Genomic DNA, 20127 nt, shown 5'->3' with positions numbered 1-20127 from the left:
ACCTTTCTTTAGGAGAGCTACTTTCCATTCATCTACTGGGTCGCTCTTCTCATTGACCTCTCCTTGTGGTCCTCCTTAAGCGCTGCTACTTAGCATATCTACTTTACCTCTTTGGATTCAAAAGCTCTTGTACGCTAGACAGTATGCATTTATACCCTATGCAGTACGCTCTACTTGGTGCTCTCTCTTTTCAACTTATAGCATAGGAGCTTGGCGTTCCCAGGTAGATTCATGTATTGATGTAAAAATACAAACTGGAAACTGCTTTTATCCTACAGAAATAGTTCAGATGCCGCAAAAACATGTTCATCTCTCATACTGTAAATGGTGCACCGTGGATTATAAGTTCCTTCCACATATGTTGCCTGACACAAGCGTTTCTCAACCTTGGCATCGTTGACATTTTTGGTGAGGTAGTTCTTTATTGCGAGGAACTCTTCTGAGCTATGTAGGATGTTTAGCACCCCTGGCTTGTATCCACTGGATGGTAGTAGCACCTCTCTCCTCCCCCCCCCCCCCCCCCATCAATTGTGACAACCAAAAAGTCTCCAGAATTTGCCAAATGCTTCTTGGCAGGGGCAAAATCACCCCTCGCTGAAAACAACTGCCTCATGTAATTTTTACGGCAATCCTGTTAGGTAGGTTTTCTCTCCATTTTTCAGATAAGGAAACTGGCTATGTGGCCAGAACATGATAGAAGTGAGACTCGACGGCATCGCTGTGTGTTTGGCTCTTCACAGGATACCTTTGTGTGCCTCAGCTGCTGGGAATTTGTGATTCATCTTGTAGGGAGAAGCAGGGACAGTGGGGTTGCTTTGTAGCTGAGCTTTTGCTCTTGGGAAAGGCCCTGCTCTCTTGCCAGGTGAGAGACAGCCCATCCATCACGTCTCTGAGACTCCTGGGCATCTCCCCCAATGAGAGATGCAGAGCAGAACCAACAGATTTTAGCAGCAAAGCCAAGAATACTCTGGCGGCCCAGCTCAGGAGACCCCCCAGGCCCAGCCGTGGGATGTAGGGGATCATAAGCTTTGCAGCCTTGGATTCCCTTTGCCCAGATTCTGCACAAATCCGAGAAGAGCTGGGTGGCACCTCTGGCATGTGTTACTGCTGGAGAGGTGAATCATATTTCTGAAGTTTTATTTGCCCTCCTGCTCTGTGCTGCGCTGACAGAGAGGAGAAGACACCCAAGAGAATGTTTGCTTGAGGCTGAAGCCTGACAGCCTGCGTGAGCCGTGCTAGGGCCAGGCAGGACTGGAAGGGCTGCGGCCAGGGGTCCTTTTGCCCTCCTACATGGGCTGCAGCCACTCGGCTGTGGTGAGGACCCAGAACAATGCCTCTTCCTGCCTCCTGCCTCTGTGGGATGCAGACAGAGGTTCTGGGCAGCTTTCTTACCCCTGGTCAGCTCAGGTAAATCGGGGCCCTGGGCACTGGGGAGTGGGAGTGAAGGGGTGCATTTATTCTCAGCTCTTCTTCATGTCTCTATGAGGAAGAAAGAAGTCTTTCTCCCTTAGGACAGTGTAGACGTAGGCTCCCAGGGCATCCAGGATTTCTGCATGTGGTGAGGCCATAATTATTCTTTCCCCCATTGGGATGCTGAGTTTGAGGAGGAGGTATCTCTTAGGATCTGATCTTGAAATACAAAAGAACCTGCTAGAATTGGTTGACTTAAAATAAGAAAAAAAAAGAATCCGTCTTTTATGAGTTTTTTTTCTCCCACTTAGATGTCATCTGACTGCTTTGATTTGCTGGCTTCTGAACCCATTTCCAGTAATCATATTGTCAGGGCTTTTCCTCATGATCTCAGATAATACGCAGACACACCCCATTAGTGGGTATGGTGCTGAAAAGTCAGGTGTGAAAGTCAGGAAACGAGTCTTCTGATGGTTCTACCAATTGGCCTTAGCCTCACTGCTTTTCTTGTACCTCAGTTTCTTACTTTGTGGGATAGGTGGAACACTTCTCTTGTGTTTCACAGAGACCTTGCGAGATAAGTAAATTAATACTCTTAGAGAGGCTTAATCAAAGTAGCTATTAATATCATAATTACATATGATGATGAGTAGTATAATTGCCAGCTTTTGATGCTAAAGATGCAGTGAGCCTGATTTGGGGGTGCTTTGCTGCTGACCTGTGTGAACTTCAGTGGGAAGAGAAAAAGGAAACTTTCTCTTTTATGCTCATTTTAATTTGGTAGAATGTTGCTTTGCCTTTTTTTTTTTTTTTTAAATGTTGGCGACTCTCTGCTTCCCCCTTGCCCTTTGCCCATCCATTCCCCCAGAGTAACCATTCCAGGCATTTTCATGTGTGCCTTGTTTTCAAAAGAGAGGGAAATACGGCCATATTTTTTAAATTGTCTTGTGATTTGTTGTTTTTTAATATTTTGTTTATTTGTATTTCTCACCAAATACTCTCAGAAATATTTCCATGCTACTGTAAGTATCTACATGAGCAATTCTTTTGTTAAAAAAAAGAATCAACTGCCTGGTATTTAATGGGATGCATGTGTCCTAATCCTGTTAACAGTCTCTTGATGGGGTTTTTTGGGGAAAATTATAGACCTTTGTAAAAGATAAAGTCCTTGTTATGGTGTGAATGACATAATGACATCTAGAATAAGAACATCTTCAGAGTCCTGGGTCTGTGTGTGTTAGAGTTAACTACTCAGCCCCTCTGGGTGTCAGTTTCTTATTAAAAAGAAGGATTTGGGCTAGAAGATATTCTCAGATCGGTTGCAAGATATCCAACTTTAAACGTAATAAATTCATCTGGAGATTTGTATACTGGTTATCTGTTATGCAACAAATATCTCACAACTTAATGTCTTCAAACCACAGCCATTTATGTCGCTTACAGTTATGCTGTGCATTTCTTCTTGTCTAAACTGGGCTCAAATGGTCTCATTTAGGCCTGCTTAGGTTTCTGTAGTCAGTTCACAAATGATTTGGTCTTGCTTTTCCTAGGTGGCCTCACTCACATGTTTAGTGGTTGGTTGGCTGGACAGCCGAGGGGTGAGGCCATGCCAATGAACTACCTGTCCCTCATCCTGTAGCAGACTGCCCTGGGTCTGTTTCCATGTGGCTGGACAGGCTTCCAAATGTAACAAGAACAGAAAATGAAAGACCTCTTGAAGCCTAGGTTTGGAACAGATACAGTGTCCTCTCCAATGCATTCTATAGGTTAGAGCAAATCACAAAGCTGAGCAGATTCAGGAGGTAGGGAGATAGAACTGCAAAGTATTGTGGTCACTTTTATAGACAAGCATATAATCCTATAGACTGAGCCTTTGAATAACAGTGAAAGACTGTAGGGAAAAGGAGGAAGAAACAGCCAGAATCTGTACTCAGAAATTTATTTATTTATTATTTATTTTTTTTAAAGATTTATTTATTTATTCATTCAGAGAGAGCAAGAGATAGGCAGAGACACAGGCAGAGGGAGAAGCAGGCTCCATCCAGAGAGCCCGATGTGGGACTCGATCCCAGGTCTCCAGGATCTCCCGGGCTGCAGGCAGCGCTAAACCGCTGCGCCACCAGGGCTACCCTGTACTCAGAAATTTAAAGAAGGGTTTCCAGTCAGTGATAAGTGCCCTTGATACAAACAAAACAAGACAAAAACAAAAACAAACCAAAAAAACCCAAAAAACAAAAAAGAAAACAAACCCTTCCTTGGACTACTATTATGCATATGCTATGTTGCCCAACACCAGGGCTATGAAGACAAATTCCATGTGGCCACTACTCTGAGACCATTTAAGGTGGGATTTGATAGACCAATAAGCTATAAAAGACAAGTGTTTCTAATTGAACTAGAAATCCAGGGCTCTGCAGTCTCAAAGGAGAAACCTACCGATTTTTTCTGGCAGGTTGGAGAAGAGTTTGGTGAGCTAATTCTAGTAGGATAAGTGAGTTGGCATTTATTGAGCAAAGAGAAGGGCCAGAGTAGGCATGAGAAGAGGTTTGCAACTCAAGCACCACAGATGAAGTTTCTGTGCCCTGGAAAGACCAGAGGACTTATGCTCAGGAGAGTTACAGGGTTAGGAAGGCCTGAGTTTAGGGAGATATGATAAGGATCATAAATGTGACTGGAAATTGGGATCAAGCCATGCCAAAAGTGCTTCTGTGTCATTGAGAACAGTGGAGCCAGAAGTTCCTTTATGTCTTCTGTGTTGGTGAAAATGAACCAGTTCAATCTTTCCACTGAGTTTGCCCTTGAATGTTCGGGAAGACAAGAAGGCAGCATATTTATTTTTCCATTCTTTCATTTCCAAGGCATTTTTGAGTCTAGTACATGTATATCCTATACCAAACATGTTCGGTGAGGGAATATTTACTTCTTATTCAGCCTTGACTGCTTCCAAGATGTGTTTGAAGTGCCTGAGGATGGCCATGAAAGCCTAAGGAAGAGGACTTTGGTCATACTATTATCTACTCAAAATGTGCTCTTTCTCTCAAGTGGCCTGGAGATAGTTCCAGAGAGACTGCCTGACAGAAGCTGTTGATAGGCCAATAGCCACTCCTTCTCTGTTCCTACCTCTAGACCTCTCATTTATTCCATGGCTGATGGTCCCAAGCCCCAGGATGCAGTAGGTTTGGGCCGGGGTTCTCATGACAAAACAGTTCCCTCTTGGCTGGGTACTTGCTCAGCAGCCCATCTTGTAGATAGGGATGGTCACAATACACAGTTCTGACTGGTAGATCGTAAAGAGAAAGCTGCCACGGGTAGGGGGAGAAGATTTTCATTCTGGTAAAAGGAGAATACTATAAAAGGAGAATGTCCCTTTGCCTCATTTCCCTTTCTTCCTACTCTGAAACTGATCTGTGATGACAGGGCACCTAGAGCTGTGGCAGCCATTTTGTCACCATGAGGGATTGTGCCTTTGGGAGAAAGCCACTACACAGAAGATACAGAGCAGAAGAGTGGGAAAAGCCATTCTACCAACTCTGGGACCATCCAACTCTGGACTTCTTGCTGAGTGGTAAAGAGGATCCTGAAGTTTAGGACACTGTCGGTCAGTTTTCTGTTACTTGCAACCTAGAGAGTTCCTAACCGATATACTATCACAATCGGGGAGATCGTTAAGTAAAGAAGAGAAACAAGATCTACTTTTCATCCTGTTCCATTTTAATGTGTGGCACAATAATTTATACCATTTTGCCATGCTTTTAGATGGCCTGATGTTCTTGGCTCTTGACTAGAAATGCTCTTCAGTTTTTGTGTTAATCCTAAAACTTGGGCAGAGAGGTGACAGCAAGATGCTGGCATTTGAGAGACAGGCATTGCCCTCAATCATTTTGGAGCAAAAACACAATTGAGAGGATGGGCTTTGGTACGGGAGCCAGTTCTTTAAAATGTAGGTTACTTTTTATTTTATTATTATTATTTTGAGAGAGAGTGCATCTGCGTGGGAAGGGCAAAGGGAGGGGGAGAGAGAGAATATTAAGCAGCCTCCATTCCAGTGTGGAGCTTGAGGAGGAGCTTAATTTCACAACCCTGTGGTCATGACCTGAGCTGAAATTAAGAGTAGGATGTTCAACTGAGTGAGTGAGCCACCCACGTGCCCTGGCTGCTTTTTGTTTTAAAAACAGTAGGAGATTTGGGAAGAGTAGAGCATGAGCTTTAAAACAAACTGAGGAAAAAGGTCACTGGGTGGAATTGGAAATAGAATAATGGAACTCAGATTCTTTGTGTTTGAAAGGAGAATTGTACAGTGTTTTTAACCACTACTTTTCATACTTGTTCTATGTCTATATTGGAACAAGGTATAGGGTGGGTGGTGGTTGTGAAATTCTTGCAAATGACCATAGCAGAAGAGAAAGAGAAACATGTCCTGGGGTGGGGTGGATTCAGCAAAAGTAAGACCAAGGGTCACAGAGCTGCAGAAAAAAGTGACACAGAGGATCATGTCAAAGTTGGTAGAACCACACCATACCATGCTCCAGACCCAACAAGCACACACCAAACCTTCATGGCAGGTGTCCTGGGATATAAATTCTGATTCTGAATATTGTATAGAGTATACTTTCAACACCTGTTCAGCTACATGGTGAGTAGTGGCCTTTCTGGAATCCTGTTGTTTCAATTTCTAGGTAGGTTTACCCAGTGAGAGGGGTGAGGGGAGGGCACACGAGCAGGACAAGGGAGCCACTGGCATGTTGTGCCGCTTTAGGTGAGCGGTGGCCATGGCTTCTGGATGGTGCATCTGCTACGTGGCCGGCTCTATCCTCACAGCCCGGGATCTGCACCCAGCCCTGGTGCTTGTCTAGCTCCTGCGGGTGGCTGCACCTTCTGGATTCTTCTTCCTTGGCTCTTCCTATGATTGCTACTTTCCTAGGTGTTATCATTGTTTCCTGATGTCACTGATAGCTAGGTTGCCTCACCTTTCCCTGGTTGGGAAAATTTCCATGTTCAATTTTCTGAGAGAGTTTTCTGAATTTTTTTTTTTGACTGGACACAATTTTGTCTCAAAATAATACTCTTGTTCCTATAGTTCACTATAGAGGGGGTCCATATTTTGACCACTCATTTGGATGACTTATTTGGTAGTCAGCACAGAGACAAATTGGGTGGTAATGGTGAAGTAGAACAAGGAATGGACAGTCCCTAGGTGGGAGAACTAGGTAGGAATGGTTACCGTAGTGTGAGGAATAAAAGAATGAGGAGAATTTAGGATGGTTTGTGAATGGAGGCTGGGATAGGAGAAACCTCCTGTGCCTAGGCACATGATGTAATAATAGGAAGGGAGAAGGAGGCATTGGGTTGGGGCATCCTGTACCTGAAAGCATAGATCATTGGAAATTGACTTATTTTGAGGGCAGATAGTAAGTATTTGTGATTCCTCTGAGAAAAGTTGACAGTTGAAAAGAGAAGTGAAGCAAAAAGCTCTCTGTAGAGAAAAGTACATGTGTAGAACTGAAGATGGGACCTCAGAATTCGCCCACAGTTGGTAGGTGGAGGATAAATGGAAAATATCATTGAAATAAAGGTTGTGTGCTCAAATGCAGGAGAATTGGTATGGTCTATCATCCCAGGAGCTTTGGAAGTTGCGAGTGCTTACCAGCACCAAAATCTGCAGAGAAATAAAGAAGGGTGATGGGGAAAAGCCTTGGCTTTGCCCTGAGGAAGGTCAAGAAAGTTGTGTGTTTATATTTAGCCACCAACATTAGATAAATAACTGTTCCAAGTAGAATTTTAAAAATAGACATCTCTTCATTATGTTATTGTTCAATTGCTTCAGATTTGCCCTCTGCAAGGCACACATCTCCTCTTCTTAATGCCTTGACCTCAGTTGTATAGAATCCCCCTTGGAGTCAAGGAAGTCCTGCACAGATGCATCATGGGGAACCAAATGATGCCAGTCCAAGGGCTGAAAAGCACCTGCTGGCTGCCTGTATCAGAGATTTGGGGATCTTTCTGAAGGAATTGGTTTGCTTTTACCTCTATTTTTCTGGGGCATGCATAACAGTAGAGAATTTAAAATCTGGATTTGATGGAGTCCTTGTTATTTTGTTATTTATTTTTTAATTATAAAAACTGGACTGGAACTCACACTTTGCAGCTCCTTTGGGTGAAATCTGATCGAGAACTGCTTCCTACTGAGTTGTACTCAGTGTGTGTAATACAGTCCGTGTAATAAGGAAATTCCAGAATAATAAAATTCATTAGATTAACTTTTTCTTATTGTAGATGTAATGTAATTTCATGCAAGACAATTTGGAAAACAGAGGAAAGAACAGCATGGTCTTGCCACTCTAAAACCTTCACTGTTAATAGTTTGGGATCGTCTGCACAAGTATTTTTTACCCTTCGGTGGGTGGAGTCACTTCTTATTTTAATGAAAAAATTGAAGCCATTGTTTAGAATGCTTCGCAGTATTTATCCAGGTATATCCTAGATATATGGTTCTGCCTGCATTAGGGGAAATAAGGCAGCCTTATAAAAAAGAAATTATGTTCCATGAACATGGAATAAAGAAAGGAAGCCTTTCAAGATGGGTAGGATGAGATGGAGACAAGCAGACAGACCATGTTAGAATTGTCCATGGAGGGTTGTGTGATCCTTAAGGCATTAATCTTTTTTTCCCCCATTTTTAAAAGGTTGAGCTGAGATTCAGGTAACATGAAATAGCCACTGAAGAACGCACAATTTAGTGACGGTGTACTCACAGTGTTACACAACCACGGCTTCTATCTAGTTTCAAGACATTTTCATCATCCCAAAATAAAGCCCTGTACCCATTCCCTTGGCTCCTGGCAACTACCAGTCTGCTTCTTGTTTCTATGGTTTTACCTGTTTTGGATATTCCATATAAAGGAAATCATACCATGTGATTTTTTGTGTGTCTAACTTTCATCTGGTATAATGTTTTTGAGGTTCAACCACATTGTAGCATGTGTGAATGCTTCATTCCTTTGTATGGCCAAATAATAGTCCATTGTATGGAAAAACCACATGAATATGTATCCATTCATCAGTTGGTGGATCTTTGAATTTTTTTTCCTTTTGGCTATTGTGAATAGTACTGCTATTACTCATGTACCTGTATTTGTTTGAGTGCCTGCTTTCAGTTCTTCTGGGTGAGATGTTAATCTCCTTCCTCACTCCTGAGGTTGTAAAGTGCATGGGTTGAAGCAGTCCCCTTAGATCATGGTGGCTCCTGGTTAGAGCCTTTGCATTTTGCTTCTTACAAAGCACTTCTCTGCTTTACACTGCTTTTGGTTATGATCCCAGAGATAACTCATAGAGCCTCCTTTGCCTGATGGAGGGTGATTGGTGTTGACAGGAATCCTAGTTCAGCATCTTATATGTACAGTGGAAAACCTAAGACAGAATCTCCTCAGTGTTGTCACAATTGCTCATGGTTAAAAAAATCTTTCTCTGCCTGACAGGTGATCCTGGTTCCATAGCCCCAGATCCCGGAGGCCCTGTCATTGTCTTGTCTGCCCTCTATCTGCTGAGACAGACCATGAGCACTTGTGGCTGCCTTTCACTCACAACTGACAGTCCAGGACTGCCGGTGACCATGGAGCTGTTAACCATGAGCACTGGGTGCATGTCCTGGAAACTCATTATCATGAACATTTTTTTTTTTTTTCAAATCAGTTCTGCTCTGTTTACAGTGTCTAGATTGGGCCCTTGTCTGGAAATTTATCTCTGTATTTGTTAATATAGTTCTTGAAAGATTTGAGGAGGCAGTGAAACTTGACATCATGCCAACTGAAACTCAGCCTATAGAGAGTAAATCTGAGTGGGAAGGAAAAGAAGAGGATCAGCAGATATGAGATGACACATTAAAGCAAGCATACCATTTTGGTTACTATTTTACACCCAATGTATATCCGTATTTTAGGTAGGTTCCACCAGAAACTAGAGCCTGGAGCTGAAGGCTTGAGTGCAGGACTGTGATCCCAGCCAAGTAGAGCATAGGGACCCCAGGAAGTGTGAGGAAAGGAAAGAGCCAAGGGAAGTCCAAAAGAGTGCCATTGTGATGGTTCTGCTGTGGGTTGTTAAAGCAGAATCCTCCTGGCAACCCTTATAGGAGCCATACAGAATGTGTTTCTGAACTCTCCACTCTACATAAAGAAGATGGCATTATTATCCACTTGTTTCTCTCTCTCATTGATTGGGGGTGGCCCTGTGGGGGATTGTTAACTCTCACCTTTACTTCTAGGTGCCTTGTACCTATTCTTGAAAGTTCATCCCAACTGACTTTCCAGTTGGCTTTTAGTGAACAGCCCCAGGTCAGGGGCAGGAGATGGATTGTACAGCCGCCTCATAGTCCTCACATCTGGGCACCGTTTGGTTTCCTCAGTAAGTGCTGGACACAGACGATGGGCAGAGGGGGTATACAGGATGTGTGTGTGACTGGCACATGTAATTTCCATCTTTCTTTTGGTGGCCCCCACTTCTTTCTCTTCCAAAGCTTTAGGAATATCCTAACCCAGTCCTGGGGAGGTTTCTCAGCTTGGCTCCTCATAAGGTCATGTATTTCTTCCAGTCTCCTTACCTTCATTTGTTTTTTTTCCATTAGTTATTTTGATGGAATTAGGCCAGTTTATTTGCTGGGAGTTAAGGGCACTACTAAGTCTGTTAAAGCTGTGGGCATCCAATTAGATTCTAATACAAGACCAACCCCCCCCCCCCTTTTTTTAAATGAATAATTTGGAGTTTTCAACAGGTAGTAGAATCTCAGGAAACAGGGAGAAATGAAGAAAAACCTCTCATGTACCTCTCATGTACTCTTTGTAGGAGGGGTGAGTTTAATGCTCTCCTTCATGTCTTCTAGAGTTTGGTTATGACAGTGACATTCTGGCTCAGAAGCATTTGAGTCCTCGCAGGAGGTCTTGTGTTTCTGAGGCATCCAAAGTCTGCTTCTCCATTTCCCTGTCCCTAGAGTATTAACATAGGGGTGACCTGCCCAGATACCAGGTAACTACTACTGCTTCTCCTATAAGGAACCCAGGAGTTTAACTCAGCCACTACTTGCCGCCTTGCTTTTCACACATCAGGAGACAGGCCACTCCAGCATTCTGTAACTCTGGGCCTAAGACTCCAGGAGACATTTTCTTAGTCAATGATTTGGAGACACTTCCTTTGATCAAAAACTGTTCACTAAAGGAAGAAATCATAACTGTATAAACCTTAAGCAATTTTAACTTAAAATCCTTACTGATCTTTACCAGATCCCTTTCATCAAGTATGGGTTTAGTGGTAGAAATTGTACATCATCTCTCTTTTCTTTTTCTTTGTTCGTTTGCTTCTTAAATTCTACATATGAGTGAAATCGTATGGTATTTGTTTTTTTCTGACTGATTTATTTCACTTAGCATTGTCAGGGAGCAAGAACTCTTGTCCCCTTCAAGGTTTTTCTATTTGGGCTAAGAATCAAATCGACATGAGACAGGTGAACAGGAAAAAATCAGTTTTAATAGGCATACATATGGGGGAATCCACACAGACATGGAAATTCCAGAGACAGGCAAAATGAGGCATATAGATGTCATTCTGAATTAAGGGGAAAAGGGGTAGGCGTCTGGAACTTCAGAGGAAAGGAATGTACTTCACAGCGAGACACAGAACAGATGTTTGGTAATTAGATGTTTGCCCTGCCATACAGCTGGGTCACCCGGTTAAAATTTTCCTGTGTAAATAAACCTTATTCTGGAAATGACCCCCAATTTAGATTCTCCTGTGTGATTAAGGGAGGAACAGAAGTTTCTCTTGAGCCCACAGGGTGCTGAATGCCTTCAGAATCCACATGCCAAGTGGCACATTCTAGGAGTGCCTGTCCTAAACCCCCTACAGCATTATACAATCTAGTTCCATCCCTCTTGTTGTAAATGGCAAGGCTTCATTCTTTTTTCAATGGATGATTAATATTCCCTTTGTGTGTGTGTGTGTGTGTGTGTGTGTGTGTGTGTGTGTATGGCACATCTTTATCCATATCTTTATCCATTCACCTGTCAATGGATGCTGGGCTACTTCCATATTTTGGCTATTGTAACAATGCTGCAGTAACAGAGCTGCATATAGCTTTTCAAATTAGTGTTTTTGTATTCATTGGGTAGATACCTGGTAGTGGAATTACTGGATCATATGGCTCAAATTCTATCTTTATCTTTTTGAGGAACCTCCATACTGTTTTCTGATGGGTGCACCAGTTTACATCCCCACCAGCAGTGTAAGAGCGTTCCCCTTTCTCCACATCCTCGCTGACATCTGTTGTTTCTCGTGGCGTTGATTTTAACCATTCTGACAGGTACAAGGTGATAATCTCATTGTAGTTTTGATTTGCATTTCTCTGATAATCAGTGATGTTGAGCATCTTTTCATGTGTCGGCCACCTGTATGTCTTCTTTGGAGAAATGTCTGTTCACATCTTCTGCCCATTTTTAATTGGATTATTTTGGGGGTGTTGAGTTGTATCTGTTTGGCTTTCTTTAAAGAGCAGGGCAAACTCATTATGGAATCCTAGGTTTTTATAAAAGGTTTCTAGTCTTTTATAGTCGTTCTGCCCACACCTAATTCAACAGCAGTTTTTAACAACGCTTTTTTATTGATGGTTTTTTGGGTCATGCAGCCTAGTTTCTTAAAGACAGTCATTTTTTATATTTATATTTTATCAGCTTATTATTAGATTATGCAGTGAAAATAATAAGCACACCAGCATAAGCAGAGTAGGGACTGAATACAGTTGGCTCTTTGTAGATACTCAGCTCAGCTGGTAGAGGTATAAGTGTGCAAGCATAACCCAAGAGACTACAAGCCATGAGAAGTCAGTACCCTGTGTGCATGTCAGTAGTGTTTATGAAAGGAATGAAGAACAGTGGGAAACCTAACTAGTTGGTTAAATTGAGGACATTGAGAGCATCTACAGCTTTTCTAACTTTGCTACCTGATACCCTAAGATTGGGCAGTGCAAATATCCTCACATATAATATGATCTAAGCCTTTTTGAATGGTCTCTAATGACCCCCTCCATATACTTTCTGCATGGAAATTATTGACACCAGTGGAAGTCCAGTGGGCTTTCCAGCTTTGCCAGATAACTCATTTGATAGGCCAGGTTATGTAAAATTCAGTGATCAAAATGATGGGAGCCTAGTTCTTCAACCACTTATACTTCTTATGATTCCCTGTTGTAAATTCTTTGGTAAAAATTGAGAAATCTGAGAGTTGTTAAGAAAACTCAACCTGTTAATTTGAAGATCTAATTGATTTTATTAAGAGATTCATGAACCAAGCAGCATCCCATCAAGCAAGTAGAGGGGAGCTCCAAGGAATTGTACAAACCAGAAGGTTTTTACAGGAAGGAGGGTGGAGCAGAGAGATACTAGCAAAAGAAAGAAAAGGACTGTTTTAGGCCATGCAGGTTTTTTTTTTTTTTTTCCCATGCAGGGTTTTTATTATACAGATTACCTCACTCAAGCCGATCAGGAAATTTCAGATTGATTTTGAAAAGGTCACACTCCCAGGATAGGATAGTTAAGTCTTGGTTTGCTGTCTTAGGGGGCAAGTGATGCCAACTTGGGGCTTGCTTTATCTTTCTTTTAACAGAGTGAATCAGGTTCTTTCCTTTATGATCCAGAAATTAATTATAAGCCAAAAAAAATAATAGTTTTTTTTCTGTTGGCTCTGTATACTTGTGAAGTCTTTTGTCTGGATTCCTAAAAATCCAAAACACAAAATCTAAATTCTTTCGTGTTTAAAAATAAGCCTAGCACAGTATTAGCATAAGCTTGTGAACCGTATGCTTGTGGTTTATTTCTGCTTTGGCAAGAAGTGTCTTAGGGAAAATTAGAGAGGGGTTATGCCAGATGTATGGTACACCTGTGTGGGGTGTGTTACATACATATAAAAAGTACAAAAAATACTAATAGCTTCTAAGATTCTGGTCAAATAAAGTATTTTCAGAAACTTCCTAATTGATGCATAGGCTTTATAAGGTTTCTGCAACCTCCTGTGGCTGTCACCCTCCCCCCCCCTCCCATGGGTTAGTTAGAGGGCTATTTACTGATTCCCTGAGTTATTAGCTAATCTTGCATTTCTATCTGCACATCACCAGTAATACCAAGCTCGGAATAAGTAATTAGTGGGATTTATTGCGCAGATCCAGGAGGATTTTGCATGCGCTTGAGGCATGTTGACGTGCTTTAGTTTTTTTAGTGTGAAGCATTTTGAGACACAAGTAGGAGCTCTTGTGAGCCTCAAGTTTTTGTGCCCGAGCATTTGGGAAGGAGATAATGATCTCTTCTAAATAGATAGGAGCGCTTCTGTCAGAGATTAGTTATTGATTGTAAGAGAATCAAATTTGCTTCTTGAAATGTTCTGTCTTAGAATTGCATTGGACTTTTCATCCCCATGGCTGGTTTGACCCACTGGTAGGTGACAGAAGTTTAAACATAAGAGCCCTTTTCTCCCCTTGTTATGGAGTGATCGTTTATAGAATTCCTTGGCATGTGGGCTCCTTTTGTTCTGTGATTCATTTCTGGCATAAAATATCTTCTGGGTCGATTATACTGAGCCGTGAGAAGAAATAGAGAATAGAATAAATCATGAAATGCCCATCTTCAGGGCAGTAGTAATACAATTTTACCACGAAAATTATCCAATAGAGATGATACATGTTATGTAGACATATGTAAATTGAATGCAAATAATAATTTAATACCTGAACATGGCCCGGAGGTAGGAAGCTTATTGGAACCCATTGTTCAAATGGCTCATCATCCTGAGTGTGTGAATTAGCCCCAAGTGATACCAGGTACTCTGGCTTGCCTGGCAGTTGTCTGTAGTTTCTAATTTCAGGAGCACATCTTTCCAGTATGTTATTTCTCCGACCTCAATTCCTTCTGCTTTATGCCTTGCTCATTTCCACCCTGGCCATGCTTTCCTCCTGGGTCAAACATGCCAAGTAGACTTCCACCCCAGGGCCCTTGCACCTGTTGAGTTACTACCTGGAAACCTATTCCCCAGATGTCAGCATAGTTCACTTCTTGGCGTCATTCAGGTCTCTGAATCAGATATCACCCTCTCATGAGGGTTTTTCTCACCACTTATGTAAAACTGAAGAGCCTTCCCATCTTTCTCTATGTCTGCTTTATATTGATATATATTATTCCTGCTTTATAGTATTATATGTATTATCTAAAACAGTTTCTATTTTCCCAATTTATTTATTTTAGTCTCTTTGCCTCACCAGAATGCCACTTCCCTAAAGGCAGGAATATTTTGTCTTTTTGTTTATTGTTATATCTTTATTGCCTAGAGTGGTGCCTGGCACATAGTAGATGCCCAAGAAATACTACAGAATTCTTTGAATAATGTGTGTTGGTTGATATTGTGCCAGGTTTCTTTTTGGACATTTTGTTTTTATGCAAAATTGTGTGTGGTGTATCTTTTCCAGACTCTTCCTGTTGGAAAAGGAGAGGAGACAGTGAATCATTGTTGGTATTTTTTAAATTAGGTTTTCAGGGAAAGAGCAGTTTTAACCAGCTGCTGAAAGTGAGGTTTGTGGGGATTCATTGTTCTCCGTCTTTATTGCATTCAGAATATTTGCAAGGTGAGGCCCTGTATCAGCTTTCACGGGATACACAGAGGCTGGTTAGTCACAGGCCTTGGCCTGGGGGCTGTCACAGGCTAGAGGAGACAGTAGGACATGGAGGAAGATGTGTGCATAAAACACATTGAATGCTATGAGAATTGGGGGACTTCATCTTATCTTTGACATCTATAGATGTACTACTATCCATCAAACATGGGCCTTATTATTATGGGTAATTAAACATTTAAAAATTTTGAAGTATTAGCTTTGATGTAGTTTTGGAATGTAGGTGAGGTTTGTTAGGATAGGGTCTGGAGCCGATGGCCAAGAAAGAATTGTTGAGATGTCTTTGGTGCAAAAAAAGTGGTTTTATTAGAGCATGGAGGTAGGACCCATGGGCTGAAAGAGCTGCTGCACTGGGGTTGTGAGGCATGGCTGACTATATACTTGGGAGGGTGGGGGTAAGGAAAAAGGGAGGCTTTCAAAAAAACTTTCATATGTTAAAGAGGACCCTACAAGATTCTGGAGGCCTTGACATTGTCAAGTTAAGGGTTTTTTTTGCCCTCTAGTAAAGCATAATGTTAAGACAGTTGGGAGCTTTCTGGAAGAATGTCACACATATCCCATCCAGGAGTTGGGGGGGTGGTTTGCAGGGTGTCAGCTTGTGCTTTGTCTTCAGGTAACCTTCTGCTCCCTCATCAGCTTCATGTAGTTTAGGCTTAATCAGTGTATTGTTTAAGTATTTGAGAATTGATATGCTCTATGGGACTTTAAAATTAAAAAGTCTTTTTTTTTTTTTCTCCAAAATGCCAACTGAACTATCAGCCACAGTGTTCTGTAAAATGTTGTGTTGTTTTGGACTGGAGTTGAAGAGACTGGGTGAAATCACCTCTGCTGACTGGGTGCAGCGTCATGGCCAAGAGCATGGCCTTGGGGACCAGCTGGCCTGTATTTGAATCCCTGCCGCAGGATTTATTAGATTTATTAAGCTGCATGACTTGGGGAATGATATAATCCTCTCTGTGCCTCATTTTCCTCATCTGTGAAATGGAAATTACAGTACCTACTTTACGAGATTATAAACACGGTTCCATGATTTAAAGTGTGTATATATTAATACAGTTTATGGCACATTGTTCACATTTACATGATATTTACTATTATAAATATAATTAAGCCGTTACCATCATTCTTGGATTATGGCAAACTTAGGAGTCTGAAGAAGGCCTTTTATTAAAAAAGAAACTTTTAAGAATTCTTATAATTGTCTTCCTTCTTCTCCCTGCTCCCGTCCCCTTCATCTTCATTAGTATCGATTCCTTGGATATGCATCGGTCTCTGTTTGTCTATATGTGTTTTGAATTTGTGTAAGTTGTGGTGTTCTGCAAATCTTATCCTTCTTAAACTTTTCTAACTCAGCAGTACATTTTATGGATGTGACTGGTCATATCTCTACATCATTACTTCTAACCCATGCATGCCTATTTATTGTATGTACAGTCTACATTTTATTTATATGAAATCTTACATTGCCTCAGACTCCCTACCCTCATAAAAGTGAACATCCTTGAATATATCCTTGTATATACATGTGACCATGAGCATGTTTGTTGTGTACCTGCCCAATAGAAAGCTTCAGGATCATCGGGAATGTGCATATATTTTCATTAAATTCTGTTATACGGCCACCAAAATGGCTCCACCACTCTGCTTTCCCACTAGCAATGCACGATAATCCGGTATCTTTATATCCTTGCCATTCCATGGTAGTATTTTACTCTTTAATTTTGGCAAATCTGGTGGGAGTAAAATCTAGTTATTTTAATTTGTATTTCTCTGATTCCTTGATCTATTTGTTAGCCATTCATCTTTCTTCTGTGGGTTGACTATTCTTATCCTTTGTCGATTTTTATAGTGTATTCTGGTTTTTATTTGTAGGAACTCCTCTTATGTTCTAGATGTTAAAATGTCTTCTCCCAGTCCCCATACATTTGTTGATTTTGTCTGAAATATCCTTGTTGGGGATCCCCGGGTGGCTCAGCGGTTTAGCGCCTGACTGTGGCCCAGGGTGTGATCCTGGAATCCTGAGATCGAGTCCCGCATCAGACTCCCTGCATGGAGCCTGCTTCTCCCTCTGCCTGTGGCTCTGCCTCTCTCTCTCTCTCTCTCTCTGTCTGTCATGAAAAAATGAATAAAATATTAAAAAAAAAATCCTTGTCGAAGAGAAACCCTTATAATGTAGTCCAATCCATCAAATGTTCAACTTGTGCTTCGTACTTTGGTCTTGTAAGAAAAGCTTTTCTACATTCAGAGTTATGTAGATCCTCTCCCACATTTTCTTTCATTAGTTTTGTAGTTTTACTATTTACATTTCAGTTTTTACCTTTGTTATATGCCGTGAGGTTACAGAGTCAGCTATGTTTGCTTTCCCCATCTCATTTCTTCCCTTTACTGGTTTATTATGCTGCTTCTGTAGTATACCATGTTTCATATTTTTTTTATATATGCTGTCTTTTCCAGCTTTAAGCTTACTAGTTTCTGCATGAATACCCTATAATCATTAAGCATTGTGGCTTTGTCATTTAATTTTTATATCTGGTAAGATGATTCTCCCTTTTCAAAATTAACTTGGCCCCTCACAAACCTTTATTCTTCTGTATATATATTAGAATAAATTTGTTGATTTATGGGGCACCTGGGTGGCTAGCTGGTTAAGCATCTGCCTTGGCTCAGGTCATGATCCTGGGGTCCTGGGATCGAGCCCCGTGTTGGGTCCCCTGCTTAGCCAGAGAGCCTGCTTCTCCCTCTCCTCCCCATTAATGCTGTCTCTTTCTCTCTCACACTCTCTCTCTCTCTGTCTCTCTCAAGTAAATAAATAAAATCTTAAAAATAAGGAACTTGTTGATTTGTTCAAAAATTCCTACTGGATTTTTATTAGAATAATTATATAAAATTCAGGAGATGAGACTTCTTTATAATATTAAGTCTTATTCATTAACCTGGTATGTGTTATTTCTGTTTTCTTGATTCTTACTGATTTCTTTTAATAGATTTAAAAAACTTTTCTGTAAAGGCCTTATGTGTTCCTTATTGGATTAATATCTATACATTATAGATTTTTTTGCTATTATGAATGTCTTATTTCCTATTATATTTCTCATTTGGTGATTATTGGTGCAGAAGAATGTTAGGGACTTCTCTAAGTTCATCTGACAACTTTGCTGTAGTCAGTAGGTTTTTTTTTTCCCTTTTTTGTAAAATCACATCTAGGGCCAGTTACATTTTTGTTCCTTTCCTTTTCTTTCTTTCTTTTTTTTTTTTTTTTTTAGGATTTTATGTATTCATTCATGAGAGACACAGAGAGAGAGGCAGAGACAGGCAGAGGGAGAAGCAGGCTCCCTGTGGGGAGCCCAATGTGGGACTTGATCCCAGGACCCCGGGATCATGACCTGAGCCACAGGCAGACGTTCAACCACTGAGCCATCCAGGTGTCCCTGTTCCTTCCTTTCCTATCCTCCTACCTCTTCCTTCCTTCTTTCTCTCTCTCTCTCTTTCTTTCTTTCTTTCTTATTGGCTAGTGTCACCAATACTATGTTAAACAGTGATAATATTGGAATACTTATTTCTAAAATTAAAAGCAATGAAACTAAACATCTTTAAGTATTGTGGGTACTCTCATTTTTGGTATGTAACTAAGTTAAGGCAACTTCTTTCTAGTCCTTGTTTTCAGATTTTTTTTTAATTAAAATGGCAATCTGGGATTAAAAGATCTTGGTTTCATGTTATTTGCAAACAACATATATAAAATAAAATTATTTTCTTTGAGGATCTGTAATTCCAAGAGAATATAGTACACATTTATCCTGCTTTCAATGCAGTGTTGTGTGTATATTTTTATAATGATAGGTTAGTGAATTGAAGTGTTGGATAAGAAGTAGGAATGTGTAAGAGATATCTGCTTTCTTGCTTTTTATCAATTATTTTAATGTCAAACTTTGTGTGAAACGCGATTTAAATAACTAGATCCTCATGTAATTGAGAAGGGCCACCTGGAGAGGCTGAGCCTTGAATCAGATTTTTTTATTTGAATTTTGAATGATACTTATAATTTTATCTTTTTAATGATGTTTTTAGGTCTATCAAAAGAGAAGGCTAGACTGAGGGTTTTTTTTTTTTTTTTTCTTCCCCTAGTTCTAAAATTCTATAGTTTCACAGCATGAGAAAAGATGAGAATTGGGCTTGGTCAGTGGAGAGAATCTTCATGCTTTTAGCAGAAAGCATCCAAAAGGAGACTTGGCCCTTGAACTGCAAATTCCCAAATATAGGATGTGGATGGTGGGTGAAAGGAGGGTAGGTGGGTGGAATGTCTTGAAGTTGCACTTAACTGCCTAGATCAGGAAGGTAGTGAGAGCTGGAGAATTTTGTTTGGGGGGGAGGGGAGGGCAGTGTGTGATAAAGGGCCAAGTACCTGAGACCTGCAAGGTTGATCTAGCTGGAGGCTGGGCCAGAGCATGGTTAGGGATTCTGGAGTGGTTAGATTAGGTGTTAGAGGGATCCCTGGGTGGCGCAGCGGTTTGGCGCCTGCCTTTGGCCCAGGGCGTGATCCTGGAGACCCGGGATCGAATCCCATATCAGGCTCCCGATGCATGGAGCCTGCTTCTCCCTCTGCCTGTGTCTCTGCCTCTCTCTCTCTCTCTCTCTCTGACTATCATAAGTAAATAAATAAAAATTTAAAAAAAAAAAAAAGATTAGCTGTTAGAGAATTTATTTGGGGGCTGAAAATGTTGGGAGACAAGACAAACTGAAAAATGTCAAGTTTTCTTGTCCTTTACTTGCGGGAAATGGAATTACATGCATTTGTTTGCACTGTTTTTCAAAGATCTGCCATTTGTAGGTATGATCTCAGGTTCACATAGGCATGATCAGAAGCAGGCTAGAGACTGCCTCTCTGGGGAAAACCATTCTTTTCCCTTTGCACACGTTGGCACATATTTGTGGCACATACACAAATATGCTTTAAAAGAGGGTATTGATATAAAATTAGAGGGAAATATTTATGATATATTAAGGATTTGCAGATGAAAATG

At 41.0% G+C, this 20127-nt stretch overlaps 1 protein-coding gene across 3 annotated transcripts in view; it reads left to right on the top strand.

Moving 5' to 3' along the window:
• OSBPL10 (oxysterol binding protein like 10) overlaps positions 1-20127 on the top strand; it is a 295603-nt gene that overhangs the window by 121062 nt on the left and 154414 nt on the right. The gene's annotated exons all lie outside the window — the stretch shown is intronic.

This window comes from Canis lupus, chromosome 22, assembly GCF_048164855.1.
Source record: "Canis lupus baileyi chromosome 22, mCanLup2.hap1, whole genome shotgun sequence".
Classification (NCBI taxonomy): Eukaryota; Metazoa; Chordata; class Mammalia; order Carnivora; family Canidae; genus Canis; species Canis lupus.
The sequence above is the reverse complement of the archived record's forward strand: the minus strand, read 5'-3'. Positions and strand labels throughout refer to the sequence as shown.